Source organism: Ambystoma mexicanum, unplaced genomic scaffold, assembly GCF_040938575.1.
Source record: "Ambystoma mexicanum isolate Mex_15411 unplaced genomic scaffold, UKY_AmexF1_1 Mex_scaf31, whole genome shotgun sequence".
NCBI lineage: Eukaryota > Metazoa > Chordata > Amphibia > Caudata > Ambystomatidae > Ambystoma > Ambystoma mexicanum.
Genome location: NW_027182446.1, coordinates 2,153,715 through 2,178,551, shown reverse-complemented (window position 1 = coordinate 2,178,551; position 24,837 = coordinate 2,153,715). Strand labels below are relative to the sequence as shown.

The window sequence follows — 24,837 nt, the reverse complement described above, 5'->3', positions numbered from 1 at the left end:
GAGTTGTGCGGTGGTTCGGAAGAAGGAGTCGGACACACGGAGGACATTAATAAATATCTTTCCCTATTGCTAGAGGGAACACTCTACCCATCTAAAGGAACGTGCTAGTCAGTTGTCCGAAGTCCAAAGTAAACGTGTCCTCCTACCAAACTATCTGACCCTACCACTATATCCAATGAATTTAAATAGGCCAGGAGAGTTTCTTATATTTGCCTGGTCTTCTCTTCAGATGGTCTCTTTATTTATACCTTTTCTCTGTGGTACAGATATTTCTTGACATAGTCTCCTTGAATCGTCTCAGAGATCAGTTCTTAGTTTTTGTGCTTTCTGTGGTCCTATATTTAGAATGTTTTCTCTGGCAGTGGTTCCTCACATTCTTGTCTCCCTTGTAGACACTTCCCAGTCTCTAATATCAGGCTTTTGCGAGTTGAGGTTGTTAGGGAGAATTCTCTGTTTAGGCTGAATTTCCTAACCTAGTAAGTCCCCCAGCAGCTTTGCTGGATTTCTGGAGTTTTTTTTTTTCTCCTGCCAAGAGTGAGACTCTTTTCTTCCCACTCTTGGACATGATTTGAGGTATTCCTTTGACTTTGTATGTGTTTTATGGGCTACGGGGTCTTTTACTCCATAGGGTCTCATGTGTTTTTGTGATATGTGTTACACAGCACCTTCCGTGCAGTAACACAGGGGTGTCGTAGCGACCCCCAAACAGACTCCATACCCTGGGACTGACTACTGTCTCCCAGGGCATGTAAAGTCACCATTGGCTTTACTAGACCCAAATTATTAACATAACCAGTACAAACCATCTTATAGTGGACGTACTGGTAGGGGCAATTTGATTGCCCCTGCATCTGTTGTTCGAGGGGGTACTGTCCCGTCCCCCTGAGAGAGTTTTGGCTGGTGGCAGTGGATACTACTTTTTATATTCGACCGCAAATATATTCCTATGGGATTTTCCCATTGTTCGAGGCTACCACTTTTTAATATATAATTAATACAGCCTCGAAAATACCGCTGGTTTATTTAATTAATATTAATTCACCGGTTGGTATTTTTTGCCAGAACTCGATTCTAAAATGGCGATAGTGTTCGCCGCTGTAATCCTGAAACCAAGGTTGAGCTCTGTGTTCCACTTTTGGCGGGCTTCTCCACAGAAGCCCTCCAAAGTGGTGCCACTCTATCTGGGTACCACAGGGGGTGTGGGAAGGGGTTTAGGCACCCTGGACTGAGTAGCCTCGGCAACTCAAGTCGCACTCTTGTGTGATTGGCCCAAGTGGTGAGCCGCCCGGCTCACCACTTAGCATGTTTGATTGACAGCTAGGCTGCGTGAATGGGGGTATGCTGCATAAAACCAGGGCTTTGGGGACTGGAACTTCAGAAGCCGCCACGGGACCTGAAAATCCGAAGAGGGAGAAGCTGAGCCGACCTGCAACGACGACACCACCGGTGGAACCCTGTTGAACAGACTCACCACTGATCTCCCTGCTGGAGAGTCTTCTTCCCTTGACTGGTGGGCACAACCAGTTTCCACTCCTTTTTTGCAACACAGGACGTCGAGTGGTCGAATTGCCTGTGCTCTGCACCCCGGCAACTGGATAGCCACTTACCTCTGACCCGCGAATTGCAGGACCGGTCCTTTTTGCTTGGGAACTCCGCGGCTGGTTTCTTCACTGGCAGTGCAACAGACTCCGGCTCTCCTCCACGTCGAGATCCTCTCTCCCCACGGACGAAGCCCCGACTGGCATCCACTGCCAGGAACAACTTCCGCCGCTGGAGCGTTCTCACCATTTTAAGGTACCGTGTCCGCCAGGCCGCCCTTTCTATAGATTGCTACAATGTGTCAGTAAATCCTTAACCTTCTGGACTGTGCTGGCCGCTTGACCATCTAACTGGTCCCCTTTCTTTGGTCCAACTCCTTTCTGAACTTTTCTCGAGACTTTTGTGCACTTATTAACCGTATGATCTTGGACACATTTCGCACTGACCCTCCTAAAGTGGGTCCTGCTTTTGAACTTTAACTTCACGGTTTAATCCTGCCTTTTCCTTGTACTGTGTTCGCCTGAAAGTGTTGGGACTTGTTTCATTCTATGCTTTGCCTTTCTCTCCCTTTTAAAACTGAAGTATTAGGGTGCCATCTGCGTTAAGCGCTCACCGCTGTCTGAAAATAAGTGGTGCTTTTCTTAAGACTTGTCTAATACCCGTTTAAGGGAGTGTATATTCTTTAGTGACTTTGTTTTTGAACTGCTTGATATTAGTGCCAGTGTGTTTTACTAGATGTGACTTAAATAAATAATTATCTCTCTTTTACACCAAGCTCTGGTCAGTGTTTGCTTGTACTATTGTGTTCATTCGCCCTATTGTGTATGCTCTGTATACTGCCTAACTCATCTTGAGAGAAGTCTGGCTGCTCAGCCACAGCTACCAGGTAAATCTGGGTAGTACAGACTGCTACCAATTGGGTTTACTGCCAACCACCTGTAGTCTTAAATCTTTTGCAGTGGTCCCCAAGGGAACTGCACAGGTTTCTGCCTAAGAGGGGTATCTTGACCCCTTATCAGGCTTTCCTAGTTATGAATTGACGGTCTAACACTCCCTCCTCTTTTATCCTGTTCCTCCTAGGGGGACTCGTTTCCATTCTCTGTGTGTTCCCCCAACTGGTTTGGGCAATGCCCTTTTATATATTCTTTTTGCCCTTCAGGCTGTTGGTACTGGAAAACGTTGTGCCTCATTAGGAGGAGGGCGGTAAGGGGTTAGCGGCGCTGGTGTAGGTGCCGGAGCCGTTAACCCCTTACCGCCCTATTAGGAGGACTGCTCACGAAACCCGCTAAGGACGCCGCTCAGCATGCTAACAATGGGCCTGTCATTAACGGCCCCGTTGTTAGCATGATCCCCATTCCCATTGAGCCCTTTGGGGGCTCAAATGGGAATGGGGGGGGGGATGTACCAGGTCCGAGTTCCCTGACTGGGGAAATACCAGGCCCTCCAAGGGTGGAATGGCCCAGTACTTCCCCATTCAGGGAACCTGGACCCGGTACCCGGAATGGAGGTAGACGATGCCGCAAAAAGCGGCGTGGTTACCTCCTTCCTCGTAATGAGGCCCATTGTTTCCCATAGTTGTGTTACAGTGTTACTACTTTTGGTTACTTTATCACTTGTGGTTAACTTTTGTACAATTCAGATTACACTGCAGTGCAATGGGGTACACTTTTTGGTTTTGCCCTAAACTAACACTCAGAGGATTTTTGGTTACTCTAGGTGTGCTAAAAGGAATGGTGGCAGCAGTGACTTTTCCCCCACTTTGTTGGACTTTTCGTTTTAGCCTTACCACGTTTGGCTACTAACTGTGGCTGTGTACAAACATGGCCGTGCCACATGGTTTTTCGCTTGTCCTTTGGCCATCTAGTTCTTTAGCCTTCTTCCTGGTCTGTGAGGCCAGGGAAATCCTAAGCACTTCCAGTGCCCGGGAAGCAGAAGCTTTTGGCGGGCTACTGGTTTGCTGGCAGGACGTGGGCTGGGACTGTATGACTGTATGGCCCCAATCCACAAACTGGTTTCACTGTGTCCGAGTCATATGCATGAGTGTTGCAGCCAGTGGTCCTGATTGGACCACTGGAAGGGTGTGTGGGCTACTTCCGTCTTTGGCTAGTGAGGGCAGCTGCTCTTACCTGGCTTTTAGGATAAGAATGAAACTCCTGCATCAACTCTACAGAGATCCCGGAGAAACCTGAAGGAGGCAAGACTTCTATCCAACTGAGACCTGCGAAGAAACCGGAGACCCGTCGGAAGGAGGCCTGTCTACCAACTTATGCTGCTGTCCCGGAGGAGCGCTGTCATGCTGAAGATCTTCAGCAGTCCTGCGAAGGAGCTGCGACCCTGGGAGTGGAGGGAACATTCATTCATGATGTCTGTTTAGTGCCCTGCAGAGAAAAGTCTCCGGAGGTGCCCCTGAACCATCATGTAGCTGACCAGCTCAGAGTTTGGGCTACTGTGCTCCCGCTGTCACTGTTCTGTGTTTCGACTTGGAACTTTGGGGTTCATCAGCTGGCCCTACAAGACCCGCCTTTGCGTAATCTTGGCGTCCTAGCATCAAGGGGAGTCCATTTGTGTCGCTGTGCTGACCACCGCCCGAAATCACTTACCTGACTCGAGACCAGTCCTGAGAGGGGTCCCACATTGTGTTTAAATACATTCTTCATTCAAGAGTCCTTGCAACAGTGAAAGACACCAACCAGAGATCAGCTAGAACCTGCAACCCCTGCAAATCGAGGACTGCGACTTCGGTGGGAAAAGCAACCTCAGGCCCTCTTCCTTTGTCCTGCCAAGTCTGGGGAAGAATCGGGAGTACGAGGGTAAGTTACAGAGCTTCTTACCTACCCCTATACTCCCTTTATAAGACTATGAACTAATAATAAACCTTTTTTCTAACACTATTGGCGTTGCCATTGCTTGCGCAAGACTTCTGAAAGTTGGGGCTACTTCTGTTAGCTAGTTTAACTTGTACTCTGACAATTAGAAACCTTCACTGGACCCCAGAGACCCTATCTGCATTTTCTCCTGCCTCAAAGATGCTGTGGAACTTGACCTGAACTATTGGGCAAAAGACCCCAGACAATTTAGGGCTGGACATTTTTAGTTAAGGAACATTCTCTGTGGACCTTGAGTGCATAAATATAACCTTACCTTTCCTTTCCTTTGCAGGGGTTATGCATATTATGCCCTCTGATAAGTCAATGTATATATGCATCTATTTTGCTAGTAGTCATTTTTCTATAGCGTGTTTTGGCCAATAAATAATTGTATTTTTATACATCCTGCCTAAGTGTATTTGTGATTCCCATTGTGTGAACTCCTTGTGGACCGTTTACAAGCTCACCACCTTGGAATAACTTAGCATGTGCTACCTGAACTGGTTTGGCTACAGATCCCCAGAGTTGTCTGTCACAATATAGGTTGGCATTCTATACATCCATCAACCAGGCCAGAGTATAGAAAATCACTCCTAACAGTGGCCTCGACATACATAGTGGTGGAAATAGGATTAGCTGGTCGCACAGAAACTTGCAGAAAGTACACAATCTTGTCAGCAATCTTAGCACCACTGACTGGGGATCAGTTTGGCAGCCTATCGGTGGACGTGACGGAAGATCGGTTAAGAGAAACAGTGGCAGCAATACAAAAGGGTAGCTTTATAATATCATCCAAAGTCACTACTCAGTACTACTTACATAAGGAAGTCAGAGACGCAAAGAGGGAGATGGGAAAGGCCAATCGGGGCATTAAGCGCAATACTCCTATAAAGTACTTAAGCGCAATACTCCTATAAAGTACACAGAGATCAAGTCGATCAGGTTGAATAAAAGCAGGTATAGGAGATTGATTAAATCAGCACCATAAAAGCTTTATTTTGACATACAATGTCATAAAAGCACATACATACAATACACATTGTAAAAAGAATATAATAAAAATACAATGCATTTCAACATTCATAAATATTAAACCCTATTGCACAGCATTGGTTTATTTTGTATTCATTGTGCATTTGTTAGGTGCTTGTACTACAAGTAAATTGTGTTTCTAACCGCCCACACGGCACCAGGGAGGTAACATGGGATAGAAAACAATACACTGGAAGATAAAGACAAACCTACTAAGCCTTGTGAGCATTCAGAGCGTGCAAGTGCAGAGAGGAGAGGGGTAGAGTGGGGGGGGGGGGGGGGGGTAAATGCTGAAGTTCTTGTGAATGAGCAGCAGGTGTAAAAGTGCAAGCCTACAGTGGCGAAGGCCGGTAAGTGTCAAGGCAAGTGCAGCATGCAGGCATTGGCGGAGGCGAATGGGTGTGGAAGGCCAGGGCCCCGAACACCAATCACAGCGACTGAGATTAGCAGAGGAGGGAAGAAGGGATGGACGAGGTGAAAAGGAAAGTCTTGAGGAGCTTCCGGAATTTGAGGAGATCCGGCTCAAGAAGAAGGGGGGGGGCTATTAAATAAGAGGGAGCCAACTGAGGAAAGAGATTTGCCTCCGGCCCTCCGTTTAGCGAAACGCGTGACACGCAGATAGTTAGTACCAGAGGAATGTAGAGGTCTAGAGGGTGAGTATTTAGTAAGAGCAAGTTGTAGATAGCGTGGCCCCAGACATCCGTATTGGATGATACAGAGGGATTTGGACTTGATCTTTGCAGCAACTCCTAGCCAGTGAAGTTTTTAGGGAAGGAGCGATGCGGCCCCTGGGCTTGAGGCCAAGGATAAACCTTGCTGCCCTATTCTGGATTAGCTGCAGGGGTCATAGAGATGATGAGGGTAGATTCAAGAAAAGGCTGTTGCAGTAGTCTAGCCTAGAGAGAACCAGAGCTTTGGTAACATTGAGCTTTTGTGGGAAAGTGAGAAATGGGAGAATTCCTTTGAGAAGGACGAGTTGAAAGTTGAACTTCTTCGCAATGTCCTGAATGTGCGGGAGGAAGGAAAGAGAACTCCAAGGTTTGCGGCTTCAGATGAAGAAGGGGGAGAGCCCATAAAGGATGGCCAGTCTTGCTGTCATTGAGGCAGAGATTGTTGGAAGTGCACCAGGACTGGGTGGCAGATAGGCAGTCTGCAAGAGGGTCAGCAGGAAGTTGGAAAAAGAATTGTGCGCCATCGGTGTAATACTGGAATCTGGGGGAGAAGTAGGCAATGCGGAGTGCCAGCTGAGAAAGTTAAATGCTAAAAAAAAGCCAGGGGGGGGGGGGGAGAGACTGGAGCCCTGGGGGACACCACAGGTGGAGATAGGTGAAGAGAAGGTGCCCAGATTAACTTGGACGAACAATCAGTTAGGAAGGAGGTCAGCCTGTCCAGTGCCTGCTCCAAGATATGAAGGGTTTCATGGAGCAGTTTTATGAGGATGGAGTGGTCGACTGTGTCAAAGGCAGAGGAGAGAGTGTCCAGAGATGGGAGCAGCTCTTCACAGGTGTTAAGAAGAGCAGTTTCTGGATGCTCGGAATCCAGATTGATGGTTGTGGAGACCGCCAACAAGTTGTGTATGTGAGGTAAGTTAGGGGAAGGCCAGCTTCTCAAGGAGTTTCCCAAGCAAGGGGTGACAGAAATGGGTGGTAGTTGGCTGGACAGGTAGGGATCTGCTGAAGTTTGTTTTCAGGAGGGGGTGCACAAGGGAGGAGGGGAAATTACCAGTAGCAAGAGTGAGAGAGGCTGGAGGAGAGGGTAGCAAGGGTGCTCAGGATGTCCAGAGTTTTAGTGGTGAAGTGTGTGACCAGTGCATTGCAGAGGTCCTTGGGACGAAAGAGAGAAGGAGGAGACTGCAGAAGGCTTGGCTAGTTCCCTGCAGATTTTAAAGAGTTCAGCCGTGTTGTTGGATGCACCAGATACCCATGCCTGGATGTGGGTCCTTTTCTTGGCACAGGTAGTCTTTATCGTCTTTGGAGCAGGCGACAAGACAGTTTGTCAGAGGGTGAACCCGAAGTTTGCCACTTCAGTTCCGCAGCTCTGCACTTACGTTTCAGGGCTGCAAGTTCGGAGTCATACCAGGTATTGCGCTTGGGAAGCAGGTTTCAGGCGGATCCTCATGACTGGGGCAAGAATGTCCAGAGTGTTAGTAATGGCCAGATGGAGGATGCTGAGAGCAGAGTCAGAGGTAGAGTCTGGGTGGGGGCAGAGGGGGATGAAGTTGGATGTGAAGACAGCACCTGACACTTGTTTAAACGGATAGATGTTTGTGAATGATATTGGCAGGGCTGGAGGAGGTGCGGTTAAAGGGCCGAGGGGACCCAGGTAAGAAGGGAGGAGAGAGTGGTCTGACAAGGAAAGAGGTGCGATCAGTGGTGCGGGAAAGATCAGAGTGGATGAGTGTCCTGCTGTGTGGTTTGGACCCGAAGGGAAAATAAAGAGGGAGAGCGAGGTGAAGAGGTCAAGGAAGAGAGTGGACACTGTGAAAGCAGAGTACAAGTGGATGTTGAAGTTGCTGAAGAATGGAGCTTAGAGGAGAGAGGAGCAGAAATCAGCCCATTCAGAGGAGGCACAGGGTGGTAGCACCAGGAGGCCCGTAGACCGTGGAAATGGTCAGAGAGGAGGGGGGAAAGATGACTTGCAAACCAAGCTTTCAAAGGAAGAGTAGAGCTGAGTGGGTAGGAGGGAGGAAGGAACCCACTCAGGGAAAGGGGCAACCCCACCGCCAGCACGGGTACGTCATGGCTTGGAAATGATCTCGTAGCCATCAGGGAGAAGAGTCAAAAGCAGTGACCAAGCTGGCATTGAACCATGTTTCAGTAAGTACAAGAATGTCGAGGTCAATGTCTTCAAGAAGGAGGCAAATGTCAGTGGAGTGTTTGATGGCGGACATATAGTGAATATAAAATGTAGTGAATCATGTCAAAAATTCAAGAAGTACTCTTTAGATGTATGCATACCCATTCATACCAAGGCATGAAACCGCCAATAGTGCAGATCAAAAACACACAGAGGAAAACACCTCTGGCAATGGTGATCATTAGTACAGTAAATTGTCCCCAGATATAATCAACATGGTCTTTTCCTTCTCAGTCTCAACGCCCACACAAGATATTTACATGTTGAGAAAACTACAGGCACATCGCTAGAATCAGAGCAGAAATCACAAATGCAAACACACAGAATGGTCCCACTTATTAGAGGCTAGCGATTGGATTGGTTGAGGCCCCATTAGAAATGTAGCATACAATGATCTTTCATATTTGGCGTTTACAAAACCCAAATACACTTCATAACCCATATTGTGCTTCTTCATATTACAGTATCGGAGCAAGGCCTGCATAACCCATATTCTGCTCCATATTACAGTAGCGCAGCAAGGCCTGCATAACCCATATTGTGCTCCATATTACAGTAGCGCAGCAAGGCCTGCATAACCCATATTCTGCTTCATATTACAGTAGCGCAGAAAGGCCTGCATAACCCATATTGTGCTTCATATTACAGTAGCACAGAAAGGCCCGCATAACCCATTTTCTGCTTCATATTACAGTAGCGCAGCAAAGCAGTTGAACCTTCGGCTTCAGCAACTAAGTTGCATTCAAAATTCCTCCACATCGCTGATTTCACCTCTCTGGACTGCACCAGTCATAGCTGAGGGAAAGCACCAAAGCTCACTCAAGCCCGGTACTCTCATTTCTACCTTAATATGTACGACCCACGGCAGAGCCGCAACCCCAGCCTGCATCAAAACATCTTTCACGGCCTCCCTATACTTAACTAACAGTTCATTTGACCACAAGCAAACTCAGTAATAAATTGGCCGCTGTCGGCATGTAGACTTTGGATCCCTGTTTCAAACCAAACCGGTATATTCAGGGTAGCCAAATGGAAACCCAGCATGTTCGTCAGATATTTATTTTCAATTGTAGTTAGTAGTGAACAGTTTGTCTGCCACCACTGCTCCGCTCCATAGATCGCGCCTGCCTTGCTTTGGCTTTGTAGGACAGCAACATTGCCAAAGTTGCTCGAGAAGCTCTGGAGGACCCCACTGTATGTAGGCAATGAGCCCCTCGCCGTGGCCATGTGCAGATCCCAACAGCAGGACAACGCCACCTTCAAGCCGAGATAATCATAGTGGTCAACCCGATCTATGCAACACTCTCCCAGTACTAACCTTAGGGGTCTCGGTTTCTTCTTTTCCCCAACACTGAAGACCATGCTCCTAGTTTGTGCGGCATTGATGGCTAGGCCATTTCCCCCACGGAAATCCCTGAATAGCTCAAATTGTTTCTTGGCGCCTATCTGTTTAAGAGAGAGAAGGACTGTTATCAGCAGTCAGTTTTGGGGCATCATTACATGCAGACACCAAATAAGCAATAATCCCATTGATGAAAATGCACAAGAGCTTGTGACCCAGCACACAACCCTGGCGGACTCCCTTCTCAATGCAAGAGGGTTGCGGTGTGCTCCCATCAGTGCCCCAGCACACCATAGCCGCGTTACCTGAATAAAGTATCTGAAAGGCCGCAAGCAAATGCGATGGGCTGTCTAAACTACGTAAAACTTCCCCAGGCTGCTCCTTGGCACAGTATGAAAAGCTGTACGAAGGACTACAAAGATGGAATACACATTGATGTTCCTTCATACAGCATACTTGTCACATATTAAGCGTAACCTCAAGCTTTGATCCACAGTGCTTAGGGTACTGCAGAAACCTGACGGTTATCACTAATCCAGGCGGCTCAATACTACTTCAGCATATATTTTGCGTATGCGGCAGTGTGTACTGAGAGTTGCCCTGGAGATAAGCCCCGATGCTGTATGGTATAGATGATGCCCTCCTCATCTGGCAAGGCAGCGAGGAACAACTTGTAGCCTTCCATCAATGGCTCAATCTACGGAACCAACATATAAAAATGTACCCTGGAATGGGACTTTCAGACAATCAATTTCTTGGACCTACACACATATCGCTCTGGAAACAACCTCAAGACCGAACTTTTCAGGAAAACTACAGACAGGAACAGCCTCCTGCATTTTACAAGCTACCATCCAGAAGGACTTAAATACAACTTGTCGTACGGCCAATTCCTTTGCATACGCAGAAACTGCACCGAAAAAGAGAGATTTGAGTACCATGCCAAACAGCTACAAATACGTCTCACAGAGAGAGGGTACCCAAGAAAAATCGATAAGAATGGCTAAAATGAGAACAGCAAACACAGACCGCACCATCTGTGTTACCCCCAATGATAAGAATCCCATCGACAGGACAGTCTGTGTCACCACCTTCAATCCCATCAGTAATCTCACCAAAGCCTCCATCAATAAACATTGGTATCTCATCAAAAATTAGGGGACCCTGGCAAAAAAAAAAAAAAATTTGCGTTCAAAAAGAACAAAAACCTACGAGGCACACGGATACACACCTTCAAACCGGAAAAAGAAATGCAACCATTATGGGATTAACCACCTGTGGTTGGACACTTCAGCTGCGGTCGATGTGTGGCCTGTAGATACACAAAATCCAGCAAAACATTCACCTATAAGGATTTTCACTGGACTCTAAACAAATCACACCAACTGCGAAAGCAAATTCGTCATCTAGGTCATCAGTTGTCCGTGTGACCTAATCTACATCGGCAAAACAATCAGGCCCATCAAACAACGGATTAATGAACACAGATCATGCATCAAAAATACGGTGGCTGATAAACCACTTGTGAAACCCTTCACCAAGAAAGGACACACCAATGAGCAATTTACATGGGCAATTGTACAGCAACTGACCCCACAAAAACGAGGTGGAGATATCAATCTATCCCTAACAAAATTGGAACAAAAATGGGTACATAGATTAGACAGTGCGAAAAATGGACTGAATATCACAGTCGAATGGAAGCACTTTTGGAATTAACCCACCACACCTGGCACATGAGATTGTTTGCCAGGTACCATACCACACGGGCATTTCTCACCTTTACCAACGCCCCACCATCATTTTATATTAGCAAGTACACAGCAGCATAGACTTTTGTAGCTTCAGTCATAGGTCATGACCTTGCCCAAACATATCTCGCCTTTGTAACCCATAGTCTATTCTACTGAAAACCTGGAACACATCTTTCTTTGATGTACACAAATCAGTACCATGCCATGTATATACCTGTATGAAATTATGCGACAGTATTGTTTTTGTTTGTAAAAATGCATCTGGTGCTCGAGATCTGTGACAGACCACGTAATTACGTTTCACAGAACAAATGCTGCGTGGGTCTTATTTTGTTGGATTTATTGCACATGGATTTTATCATTGATACCACACAATTAATTTAGTTGTGTACAGACACACCCCTTTGATGAAACTTGTATCTAGTACTTAATCGAATTGTCAAAACCAGCCACCCATTGCACCTGCATGAAATTATGAAACAGTACTATATTGTATTCCACAAACAATAGCATCCAACACAATGTCTGAAAAAGTTCTCTCTGTAAAATGCATCTGGTGCCTTACACATTCGACTTAGACTACGTCATTACTTCTCATGGATCAAATGTTGCTTGGGTTTAATTCCGTTGGATGTTATGCACATGGATATGATCATTGCTGTTACATTTTTAACTCAGTTGTGCAACATAATAGATATATTTTCCGCAGTTGCATTCAGTACATCATCGAACTGTTCTTACCAGTCATTTATTGTATCTTGCAAATCATGCCACCTTTTCCAGTACCGAGAGTTATACACATAGACTCACATAGAAACAGAGCTCACGTCTGGGCATTCATCTGCTGCCTCCCAGCGGCTCTAATAACAGACTTTTTGCACAAATCCTGACATGGATGCTTGCTCGCTCGTGCAAGACTACAATTCCCATCATGCTTCAGGCATTAGGCGCCGTTTTTTGTGCACCTTGCTCGTATCCATGCGACCACATTTTTCCAACATAATTAAGTCGGGACAATCCCCATCTTGAGTCCATTGATTATTGGCCAAGCTGCATGTACCTTTTAGCCAATCAGACTCACTTTCCCTTTCTCTTGAGCTGTGCGCCACGTCACGCGCACACCCCTGTCCCCATTGGCCCACCACTATTGGCGGCGTCGGCCTGGGGGCGGGGCATACCATACAGCATCGGGACTTATCTCCAGGGCAACTCTCAGTACACACTGCCGCATATGCAGTGAGAGTCAGACGCTCATGGATCTTACAAGTAAGTTTAATCACAGAGGTCTCTTCACGCCCTTATTACCCCACGGGTATGGACACGGATTTATGCACGATCCATCTGCTGCATACACCCCATTGAGCATGTCCTCCAAATGCCATGCACGTTCAATCTCGTAGGTATCACCTAGTGAGTTTCAGATGCTTGAAAAGTTGTTTTTAACGTCCACGTCCCCACTACATCACGGGCACAGACATGAACGCATGCACTGCCCATATCCGCTGCGCACAAATAACCCGGTACTGTGCCCCAATCCCACCGCCTGATGGGTCACCCAATCCTATGTGATAACTACACGCAGTTTATTACTTGAGGCATGCCTCCCGGCACATTGTATTTCCCTGTCATCACGCATGCTCCAACACTCAGCATCACCCTTGTTTTGACATGTTTCATTTATTTTAAATTGACGGAGTACATGTTATTTTTCAATCCTTTCTCTCTCAGACCTGGGGATTCTGCTTGCCACTCACAGGCACTGCCACATCCTGGCCAACTTATTGTGCCCAGGATTTCCAGAGTGATTCTTACACTCTTGTTTCTCTAAAGCAGTGTATTCAGTACACTGCTACACCAGTCTCCACCATGAAACACTGAGGGACCATTTGTAGAAGCTCTACCGCTGCACCTTTGCTTGACGGTGAGCTCTACATGAATACACGATCTAGTGTATTTGTTCGGCACCAACCAGCCACTAACAAGTATTAAAAAGTATAAATTACACATCACAGAGATCATAACAGCCTTTTCACATCTTTATTATACTCTGACAGATACCATACGGACAGAGTCACCCTTCACCCGTATCCTGAATCAACCGATACAGTTGGCCGAAACACTACAGTGTCGATCTGTGACACGCCTTGTCTCATTTTTCTGTTTGTACATATTGTTGTGTGTTATGTTTTTCAAACCCCATGGCCCACTAGTAGTCCTGGGCAGCACCTACTCATGTTTGTATTGAAATGTCCATTTGTTCGCTAGAGAATGTGCACTAATACGAGGAAAATAACCTCAATATTGAAGAGGTTGGTACTCAGAAGTACCCCCCATTGATAAAGTGCAAAACCTGTCTGTTCGCTGTCTTTTTGTGAAAAAAAGTAAATATTTATCAGTATGCTATTTTTTTGAGATTAAATAAATTAATACAAAATCTTGCTGTTTTGATCTCCCACCCTGATTTTTTTTCATTATTACGGTTTACGCTGCCCACTTTCATGTAATTTACTACATCAAGATTTTACAGTGAGGCGAGTGTGGGTATGAGCAAGAGAGATTATTTCTGAAAACCCCCGCAGGTGGTACCATATAACACATACGTCAGGTTACTCTGGCCTAAAACCACGACTCTTAATGCTATATTTCACATAAAGGCTTTGTCACATCTGTGATTGAGGCCTTACGGATGAGGTCCATCCCGCACCCCTCCTGCCATGATGGTGCAATATCAGGATGTTAGATCCCTCACATAGCACGTCATGCAGAGCTATGCACGTGTCATGACTGAATCGTGCTACTGTTTGGAACAGTATCTGCAGGGTGTGAGCTGCGAGGACTTGATGAAGTCCTAGGTCCAGTTGATGGAGCCACATCTTGGAGCTTTCCTCCCAGATTAATTTGTGGGAGAGTACTTCAAAGTGGGTCATCAGGAATGCACACGGGCTGCTAGCCAATAGGGGATCCCAAAACCTAACAATGCCAGTTGGTCATTTTATCCCACAACTGGCGACAATAAGTGAATAAATAAGGGATGCAGATGATTTGAGGAGCCTGCAATACTCGGGTCACCCGACTTGCTAACCGTTCACGAACGTGTGCAAGTGGGCATGTCACTGTCCTTGACTCACCTTCCTTAACAATCACGAGGGCGACCGTTTCAATCACCTCATGTTGTGACTGCTCTAGCGGGTGGGCAGGCAAGGGGAGTGTGTGTGTCTGTGATACTTCTGCACTTCATACCATCCTTTCCATTGACTCTACCGCATGCCCTCAATTCCCCTCCAGAACGCTCACTCATTCATTCCTAGAAACAAAAAAAACACCCACCAAAGTGCCGATCTGGTGGTCTGCTTCATTCAGCCCCTCTCGATTAAGGCTTTACCATCAATCCTTTGCTCCCCAGGTGATCAACAAAGAGGACAACCAACACTAGGTGTAGCTACCAATGTGCTTATTTAACTCACTTTTATAATTCCACTCCTCCACCCCCTATAGAAAGGTGCTGAGATCCACCATACAGGTCCAATAGCGAATTACCAATTGAGTTTAATAGGACGGCACAGAGGAAAGGATTAACATAACATACTATGTGTATTTGTAGAGTGTACCCAGCTCCCCCACACACACTAATGTATTTTGGTGTCCTAGACAGAAGGTAACAGATTTTCATTGTTACAAAACTCAGAGGCTCATTCTGTCAATCTTGGATGGATGAAGGGCTGGGTGGACCTGCAGGATTCAAACTAGTGACTATGAGATCACACAACCATAGATCCTACCAGAGAATGCACTAGTCCACTGAGCCACAGACCTGGATGCTCAACTTGGATCTGGACACCAGTTTCAGGAAGAGGCAGGAATGGAGACAAGACAGGAGAGAAGGAGACATGAAGGGTACAGGAACGCAGGGTGGGAGACCGGCTATCTCAGAAGCATAGGACAACCTGTGCAGATAAAAACTACAGCAGCTATTTACCTTTTGGTGCCTGTGCGTCTTACGTTTTGCAGAGTAGGATAACGCAATATTGTGTTTAGATCTAGAAATGGAAGACATTATTACGTTATTAAAGACTACAAACGAAAGACATCCTATAACGATATATAATCGAAACATCCAATGAGGAGTTTCTGTTCTCTCCCCGCCCAGGAATGCACCGTCCATCACAAACACAGAAGACAGGATTAACTGGAGGTTTATGAAGAACAAGCAGAGACAACGTAAATAACACTTGGCCAAAACAGATGATCACTTTCTCACTAAAAGAGGAGTGAATAGTCGCTGGTCTCTCACCCACAGCAAATGATTCCCCAAAGATTCCATAAGACATATTTCACATTTAAAAACGTAGCATTTGAGGTCCCAGGGAGATTAAAAGGAGCCCATCCACCCAGGACATGTACTAGTCCAGTTGGTGCCCAGGGCGAAACACTACTATGCGCCCCCTGCGCTCTGCATGCGCGCCACTCCCAAACTACACCCCACAGATAAGTAACTCCTACCCAATATCACTGCTATACAAATGAAACCGGTTTTATAACATAGCGAGTCAAGAACTTTGCAAAAACGCAAAATGCTAGTGTGGGAGTTTTTTCAGTCCAAGCGCGCCACTTTGATGAGTTGCTTCACTGTGCAACTGGTAGTTTTTAACATTGTTGCTGAATAAATATTCCTTAAATTGCACCCAATTTGCATTACATTTGATCAACAACCCCTCCCCCCCACCGAATTGCGTACTATTCAAACAGCCTGCCGCAAAAGGAATTACTTGCATTTTGCAACTATGGTCCACTTTTATATTGATATTTTATTTACACAATATTTATTTACACATACACAAGTGTTCCAGAGCGCGACAAGGGAGAACAAAAACACCACCACTCATCATCCTATGTACATCCTTAAACGTATCTTCGCTGCCTTCACCACCGCTTATAACCCGTCCGATCGACTGACACTCAGCCATCATTAATTGTTACGATAATAAAACACAACAAATCCGCCATTCTGATAGTGACACCCCCTCAACCGCCAAAGACTGAACCTCCCCCACCTCCAGTCGCTTCACCACTGCACACCACAACCACCTGCTCCGCCCACATCTTCTGAACTGCTACAGCTGATGTTATGACTCACCTTAGTGCTCACAACCTTACAGGCCTCCACCTGTGCAACACACACCCTATAATAAGCAACATGATCCCTACCACAATTGCAACACTTTGGTGTACATACAGAGACACAATCCTTAATATCATGGGGACCACCACACTTACCACACCTCTCCGTCCAACAAGATCGCACCACGGGACCATACTCCTGACACTTATAGCACCTAAGGTGGGGCGGGGACAGAAGGCTTCACCCGAAACCGCTGAAACCCCAAAAACACATGCTCCGGCACCTCACTCCCCCTCAACCGAATAGCCACAGTCGTAGAAATGATACCCACATCAGGATCTTTCCTGCCCAACCGTCACACCTCCAAAACCCCCAACTCCTGCAACAAACTCCATGTCCCTGTCATGCACACAAAGGAGGTACACCATAAATCACTCCCTTACACACTGCACCACCCTGTTCCAACACAGAAACAGGATGTCTCCCAAGACTTCCCAAATCCAATGCCTTGTTCCTGGTCAGCTCACCCACACCCTTAACCAACAAACGCCCCCCACTGATGACCTGGACAGACTGCACAGCACCAATCCCTTTCCAGACCCACTCTGACATCACAAAAGGGCCAACTCTGCCCCCATGGATTCAACTGCAGCCTCACACCCACCCACACACTGCCCTCCACCCTCCGATCCACAGGGGAGGATGGGGGTCTACTACAAAGCAGCACCCCCCTGACATCCTCATGCAACCCCCCCTTTCTCCTCCCACCATCAACACCAGCTCCCACCAAACCCTCACTAGAGACTGGCAACCACCACCCGCAGCACATTTTCCTTTCCCACCATCACCCTTGCCACTTTTCTTCCCACTTGGGCTCCCCCCTCCAGTCCTAAGGGACCCCTTGTCAGATACACCACCACCAACCCCTGAAAACTCAAGGGCACCCTTACTACCCAATGTGTCAACCCTCACAGGCACAGCAGCCCCCAGGGTACCCTTGCCTCCCAATGCATCACCCTCCCAGGCACAGCAGCTCCTGCAGACCCCAGTGTACCCTTGCCTCACAATGCATCACCTCTGCAGACCCCAGGGTACCCTTACTACCCAATGTGTCACCCCTCCCAGGCACAGCAGCCCCCTGGGTACCCTTGCCTCCCAATGCATCACCCTCCCAGGCACAGCAGCTCCTGCAGACCCCAGTGTACCCTTGCCTCACAATGCATCACCCCTGCAGACCTCAGGGTACCCTTGTCTCCCAATGCATCACCCCTGCAGACCCGCGGGTACCCTTGCCTCCCACTGCATTACCCTCCCAGGCGCAGGCCTTACGCCATCTTGCACCCCCGCCCCCAGGGTCCCCTTGCCTCCCAATGCATCACCCTCCCAGGAGCAGGCCTTACGCCATCTTGCACCCCCAGGAACCCCTGCAGAGCCCAGGGTACCCTTGCCTCCGCTCTCCCAGGAGAAGGCCTTAGACCATCTTGCACCCCCACCCCAGGAACCCCTGCAGAGTCCAGGGTACCCTGGCCTTCCAATGCATCACCCCTACCAGGCGCAGCAACCCCTGCAGAGCCCAGGGTACCCTGGCCGCCCAATGCATCACCCTTCCAGACGCAGGCCTTATGCCATCTTGCACCCCCACCACCAGGAACCCCTGCAGATCCCAGGGTACCCTGGCCTCCAAATGCATCACCCCTCCCAGGCGTAGCAACCCCTGCAGATCCCAGGGTACCCTGGCCTCCCAATGCATCACCCTCCCAGATGCAGGCCTTAGGCCATCTTGCACCCCCACCACCAGGAACCCCTGCAGACCCAAGGGTACCCTTGCCTCCCAATGCATCACCCTCCCAGATGCAGGCCTTAGGCCATCTTGCACCCCCACCCCCAAGAAACCCTGCAGACCCCAGCTTACCCCTGGCCTCCCAATGCATCACCCCTCCCAGGCGTAGCAACCCCTGCAGAGCCCAGGGTACCCTGGCCTCCCAATGCATCACCCTCCCAGATGCAGGCCTTAGGCCATCTTGCACCCCCACCACCAGGAACCCCTGCAGACCCCAGGGTACCCTTGCCTCCCAATGCATCACCCTCCCAGATGCAGGCCTTAGGCCATCTTGCACCCCCACCACCAGGAACCCCTGCAGACCCAAGGGTACCCTTACTACCCAATGCATCACCCTCCCAGGCGCAGGCCTTACACCATCTTGCACCGCCAGAAACCCCTGCAGAGCCCAGGGTACCCTGGCCTCCCAATGTATCACCCCTCCTAGGCACAGCAACCCCCGCAGAGCCCAGGGTCCCCTTGCATCACCCTCCCAGGAGCAGGCCTTAGGCCATCTTGCACCCCCACCAGCAGGAACCCCTGCAAACCCCAGGGTACCCTGGCCTCCCAATGCATCCCCCTCCCAGGAGCAGTAACCCCTGCAGATCCCAGGGTACCCTGGCCTCCAAATGCATCACCCTCCCAGGTGCAGGCCTTAGGCCATCTTGCACCCCCACCAGCAGGAACCCCTGCAGACCCCAGGGTACCATGCCCTCCCAATGTATCACCCCTCCTAGGCGCAGCAACCCCTGCAGAGCCCAGGGTCCCCTTGCATCACCCTCCCAGGAGCAGGCCTTAGGCCATCTTGCACCCCCACCAGCAGGAACCCCTGCAAACCCCAGGGTACCCTGGCCTCCCAATGCATCCCCCTCCCAGGAGCAGTAACCCCTGCAGAGCCCAGGGTACCCTGGCCTCCCAATGCATCACCCTCCCAGGTGCAGGCCTTAGGCCTTCTTGCACCCCCACCAGCAGGAACCCCTGCAGACCCCAGGGTACCATGGCCTCCCAATGTATCACCCCTCCTAGGCGCAGCAACCCCTGCAGAGCCCAGGGTCCCCTTGCATCACCCTCCCAGGAGCAGGCCATAGGCCATCTTGCACCCCCACCAGTAGGAACCCCTGCTGACCCCAGGGTACCCTGGCCTCCCAATGTATCACCCCTCCTAGGCGCAGCAACCCCTGCAGAGCCCAGGGTCCCCTTGCATCACCCTCCCAGGAGCAGGCCTTAGGCCATCTTGCACCCCCACCAGCAGGAACCCCTGCAAACCCCAGGGTACCCTGGCCTCCCAATGCATCCCCCTCCCAGGAGCAGTAACCCCTGCAGAGCCCAGGGTACCCTGGCCTCCCAATGCATCACCCTCCCAGGTGCAGGCCTTAGGCCATCTTGCACCCCCACCAGCAGGAACCCCTGCAGACCCCAGGGTACCATGGCCTCCCAATGTATCACCCCTCCTAGGCGCAGCAACCCCTGCAGAGCCCAGGGTCCCCTTGCATCACCCTCCCAGGAGCAGGCCTTAGGCCATCTTGCACCCCCACCAGTAGGAACCCCTGCTGACCCCAGGGTACCCTGGCCTCCCAATGTATCACCCCTCCTAGGCGCAGCAACCCCTGCAGAGCCCAGGGTCCCCTTGCATCACCCTTCCAGGAGCAGGCCTTAGGCCATCTTGCACCCCCACCAGTAGGAACCCCTGCAGACCCCAGGGCCCGCTTGCTTCCGCCCTCCCAGGAGCAGGCCTTACCCCATCTTGCACCCCTACCCCCTCCGGAGTATACCCCTGCCCACTCATATCGGCCCCAGCAACGGACACACAGCCCCCGCCAGCAACAACACATGGCGCCTGTGCAAGAACGGCCGCCACTCCCGTAGCCCCCTCAACGCGTCGCACCTGCGCCCCTACCTACTTCCTCCAGATCTGCACCGCCGCAGGAGCCGCTCCGGGTGCTGAGAGTCTCAGTAGCTAGTTCCGCCCCCGGCAATGCATCATGTCAGCATCCGCCGCCTGCTCCGCGCGGCTCCCCTCCCCGCACCTGATGACGTGCAAACGCGCGCGCCGCCCCCGCTGCCTGCACGCGGCTCCTCTCCCTGCGCCTGTATGATGACGTGCGAACGCGCGCGCCGCCCCCGCCGCCTGCAACATGAATTCGGCACCACGTCCCTAAGTGGATCCAACCTCTGCCCCGGAAGCGCTTCCTTCTTTGGTCCTGGAAAAGCACAACGACGACGCAAGGGTCACGTGAAGAAGAGCAGGCGGGCCATTGCTAAGGTCCGTTTCTCTAATGGGAACCAGCCACCACCGTATTAAGTCACGTGGAGAATAGTGAGCGGGCCGTTGCTATGGTCCGTTTCTCGGATGGGAACTACCCACTACCATAAGGGAAGGATGACAGGTTAGCCCACAATGTAAGGGAACGTCGTACTCTTTAGTTCCTGCCCACTTTCAACGCTGGATGTATTTCACATTTGAAAGCGTAGTATTTGAGTTGCCAGAAAAACAAAATGGACCCTGTGCACCGCTCGGGACCTCGGAGAAAATTGCACGGACTAATGATCTGCAAACCCGAAGAACAGACATGCGCAGAGCTGAGATACTGATCCTCAGAGCATGCGTATTGATGAGATACTGATCCCCGACGCATGCGTAGTAAACGCATGATGACCTGGGCATATGTAGACCATGGAACACACTGCGCATGCTCAAGGGTACGAATCTACTGCTGAGGTGTAAACATGCCGAGCGCTGAGACAGCAATAACACATGCTGAGCGATGAGAGAGAATCACCAAAGTATGTGCAGGAAAAGCATCATGAGACACGCATGCGGACATTTCAGAACATATTCAATGATATTTCCTGCGCACAGATGTTAAACATGCAGAGCGTTGAGACACGAGTCACTAGCGCATGCGCAGAGAAAAGGATAACATGGGCGAGGGAGGGCACTATCTCCCTCTTGTCATCTTGATGTAATTATAGTCCCTATACCTGCATCTGCAGGCCGACTTTACAAGGTATTCATGTGTCAGCTATTCAGCTCAGTTCCTTCATGTTGCAGGGCGTGCATGCATCATGCACTATTGCTCCTGTGCATCCCACGTTGCCCCTGCTGGGCCTCTCACGTCATGTTACAGCCTCCAGCTCTTTACTGCTGTGTTACCTTTACTTGCTAGTTAATGCCAGAAGCCTCTCGCTACTTAATGCCAGAAGCCTCTCGCTACTTAATGCCAGAAGCCTCTTGCTAGTTAATGCCAGAAGCCTCTTGCTACTTAATGCCAGAAGCCTCATGATAGTTAATCCCAGAGCCTCTTCTCCTTATGATAATTGCTTGTACCGCTTCTATTGCTCCAAATGCGCAGATATTGTAAAATGCAGCTGTTTGTGCATCATGTCTTGTATTTAGGATCTTCACATTGCAGTGCACGCACGCTAATGACCAGCTCATCCTTCAACCACATGCTCATCCATCACACTCACCCTATTGCACCCCGCAGCTCAACCTATCAATGCTTACCTCCAGATCTATGTTGTCCCTTCAACACTCACACCTCACTTATCTTCTTATACCCATAAACACACAACACCGCTCTCCCATAATCACCCATTCAACTCACCCACCACTTTTCCCAGACTACAAACATATCCACAGACCACAAAACATAGTTCTGCTGCTCCAACATATTTCAGATCCGTGCAGGAATGGTCTGCACACTAAATGGTTTCCAACATGTGGCTCTCTATTCTATTGTTGACTTTTCTGCTAGACAAAGCCCGGGCATGTTCACCCATTGTTAAATGCTTGTGTACCTAAGTGTGCTGTTGTGCTGGACAAGCTCCTGGATTAGCTCTCTCTTGCCTGCTTTGGACCTGGCTCCACGCTGCATGCCTAAGAGGAAGACTCCCAGGCTGCCGTAACGTGGACTATAAACAGCAGCATATGGACTTTGTTGCACTCAATGCCGCCTGCTGCTCTGCCCACCCACTCCCAGAAACCCTACTTCAACTCTGTGCATGCGCACCCTTGCATGCGCACCCTAAGTGCACCTAAGTGTGCTGTTGTGCTGGACATGCTGCTGGATTAGCTCTCTCTTGCCTGCTTTGGACCTGGCTCCACGCTGCATGCCTAAAAGGAAGACTCCCAGGCTGCCGTAATGTGGACTATAAACAGCAGCATATGGACTTTGTTGCTCTGAGGTGATTCTTTGTTCTTACTTTGTTCACTCTTACGTGAACTTTGTTGTTTTTCCAACCCCTAACTTCACTGCTTCTTTAATTTCCGTGCTGTCTGCTGCTCTGCCCACCCACTCACAGAAACCCTACTTCAACTCTCTGCACGCACAGCCACAGTGCACCTAAGTGTGCTGTTGTGCTGTTTGGGTGTACGGGGTGCACAGGCTTTGTGATAATTTCCTTTTTTGTCCATGCCCTGATAAACACTGTAGGTTTTTCTTTTTTGAGTGCTAGTTCGTCTGGGCAATCACGCTCGAGGACTTAAACTCAGCCCTTTTTTTGTGACGTTCCTACTGAAAACGGTATCAGGTAATATTTTCGCCACCAAAAATATCGCCGTACATATGGTCGTCGGGAACGGCCATAGGCGATATTTTTGGTGGCGAAAATATCGCCTGCGGGGGTGTCCCCTGCACATAAAAAAATTATGCGGGGGTGTCCCACGCAGGGACCATGTGTTATTTTTGCGGCAAAAATGCGGCGATATTTTTGCATCGCAATATTTTTGCCGCGAAAATATCACATGGAACCCTGAAAACGGAAAGGTAAAGTTTCTGGTTTTCTCTTTTAGTCGCGCTGTTCACTGATTCATCATTCTCATTACACACAAAGCCGAGCCTAGTTCTAACACTTCTACATGAAATCCTGCGCTTCCTGTATTTGTTTGAACATGCTGCGCATTTGTTTTTCTCTGTTTTTGAGTTGGAAATGTGCGTTGCTTATGCATAATCTGTACACCTTTTCTGTGCAATTGACACTGCTGCCTGCGCTTGGGGGCGTACAGCTTTGGTTTTTCTTAGCGCTGACACCCTCAGTGGGGGCACGGCTACACCAGCAGTTCACACACACCCCCTTTTATGTCCCCCCATTACCTACCCGCTACCCTCCTCCCTGTGAACCCCCCCCCTTGCAGCCCCCAAATGAGAGGCATGACCAGTTGTCTGAGTGGAAGTAAAATTGCTGCAGCAAACTTTATTAACATACATGAAGTTAGGAGTTAACTGACAGGTGTTCCGTTTCGCCGCTACCCTCAGAATTCTGCGCTGAGGAATAGCAGCCTAACCCCCCCCTGCCCCTTACGGGCCCCGTCCCTCCTTATCCATCCCTCGCTACCCTTTGGCCATTTTTCTTTTATTTTTATTTTTCATTTCTTTCCCATTTTTCTATTTAAGTGCATTTTCCTTTTCCCTTGTTTCATGTTCTTCTTTCTTAGGATCCTTCCAATACTTCCCCTTTCCCCTCCTCATGCTTCCCTTTTCCAAGCTTCCCTCTCTTCCCCATTTCCTTGGAGGTCTCTCTTTCTGACCGCTTTTGCCCCCCCGCAGGCCCCTCCTTCCCCTAAATGCCCTCCTGTTCCCAAGAGCCCCCCCTAGCATTGCTACATACCCCCCAGAGCCCAGAGTCATTCCTTCCCCATCCTATTCCCCATATCCACGCTTGAAATGTCCTCGCCAGCTCTCCCCTCCTGCTCCTCTTAGGCCACTACCCCCAAGCTGCTAAATCCCCCCCCCAGGCATTACCCAGAGTTCTCCCTAAACGGTCCCTTGTAACTGCCCCAGTTCTCCTACCCCCCCCAGCTGACCCATCGTTCCCAGTCCCCCTCCCTACTTTTTCATCCTCCTTCCGACCCTGTTTGAACTAAAATTCTTTCATTCCTTCCCCTCCCCTTGCATTTGTTGTTACTCTCCTTTTTCTTTTCCGATCGGTGTTTGGAGTTGGAAAGTCTTCCAAGCCCCCTATCCCTCCCCTTTTATAGGGGCCTCCCCTGAGTCTAATACTCCTGGGTGCCGTTCATTCTAAGCTGATGGATGTGCAGTTCCCCTTATGGTATCCGCCAGTACTTTCTAACGGGAAGACCATGTAACATCCGCTGGGCGTGTCCAACAGACACCTATTCACGCGACTGGTGGCTCTGCCATGACTCACTGCGGGCAACCGGCAGCAGTGAATTCCCCCTCAGGCACTTGTGCGCCTGTGCTGCCCAAGACCCCCGCTATAGACCCAGCACAATGTTCTTCTACCCTCATTCGTTCCATTTCCAACCAGCAAGCATGCCCTCCGGATTCCACCGGTGGCGTGATGATTTGTGCTGGGGATCGCCGCCCCTGACCGTCACCCTTGCGTGACGGCGTTCCTTGCCGGTTACCGATCCATTCGTTTGTACTCCATTGCAGGAGGGCCAACTGTCCTGACGGCGGCGTATTGGAAAAAAGGTCTTCCCTTGACCGTGTGGTTATTTTGTAGGAGGCCCCCCCGTCCGCCAGGGGTGGTGGGGGGCGTGTTGG

General features: G+C 49.4%; 1 protein-coding gene across 15 annotated transcripts in view; it reads right to left on the bottom strand.

The window, feature by feature from the left end:
• LOC138557994 (zinc finger protein 84-like) overlaps nucleotides 1-24,837 on the bottom strand; it is a 343,267-nt gene that overhangs the window by 12,728 nt on the left and 305,702 nt on the right. The window contains exons 1-3 of one of the 15 annotated variants that reach the window (XM_069642655.1): nucleotides 20,746-20,830; nucleotides 15,367-15,427; nucleotides 9,613-9,740 (exon numbers count right to left, since the gene is read on the bottom strand). The exons of 1 other annotated variant lie outside the window; for it this stretch is intronic. The gene's annotated coding sequence lies outside the window, so the exon portion shown is untranslated. Of the gene's footprint in view, nucleotides 1-9,612; nucleotides 9,741-15,366; nucleotides 15,428-20,213; nucleotides 20,441-20,498; nucleotides 20,532-20,745; nucleotides 20,831-24,837 lie in introns of those variants that run through there. 13 more of the 15 variants (XM_069642654.1, XM_069642652.1, XM_069642650.1 and 10 more) reach the window with 13 other exon arrangements.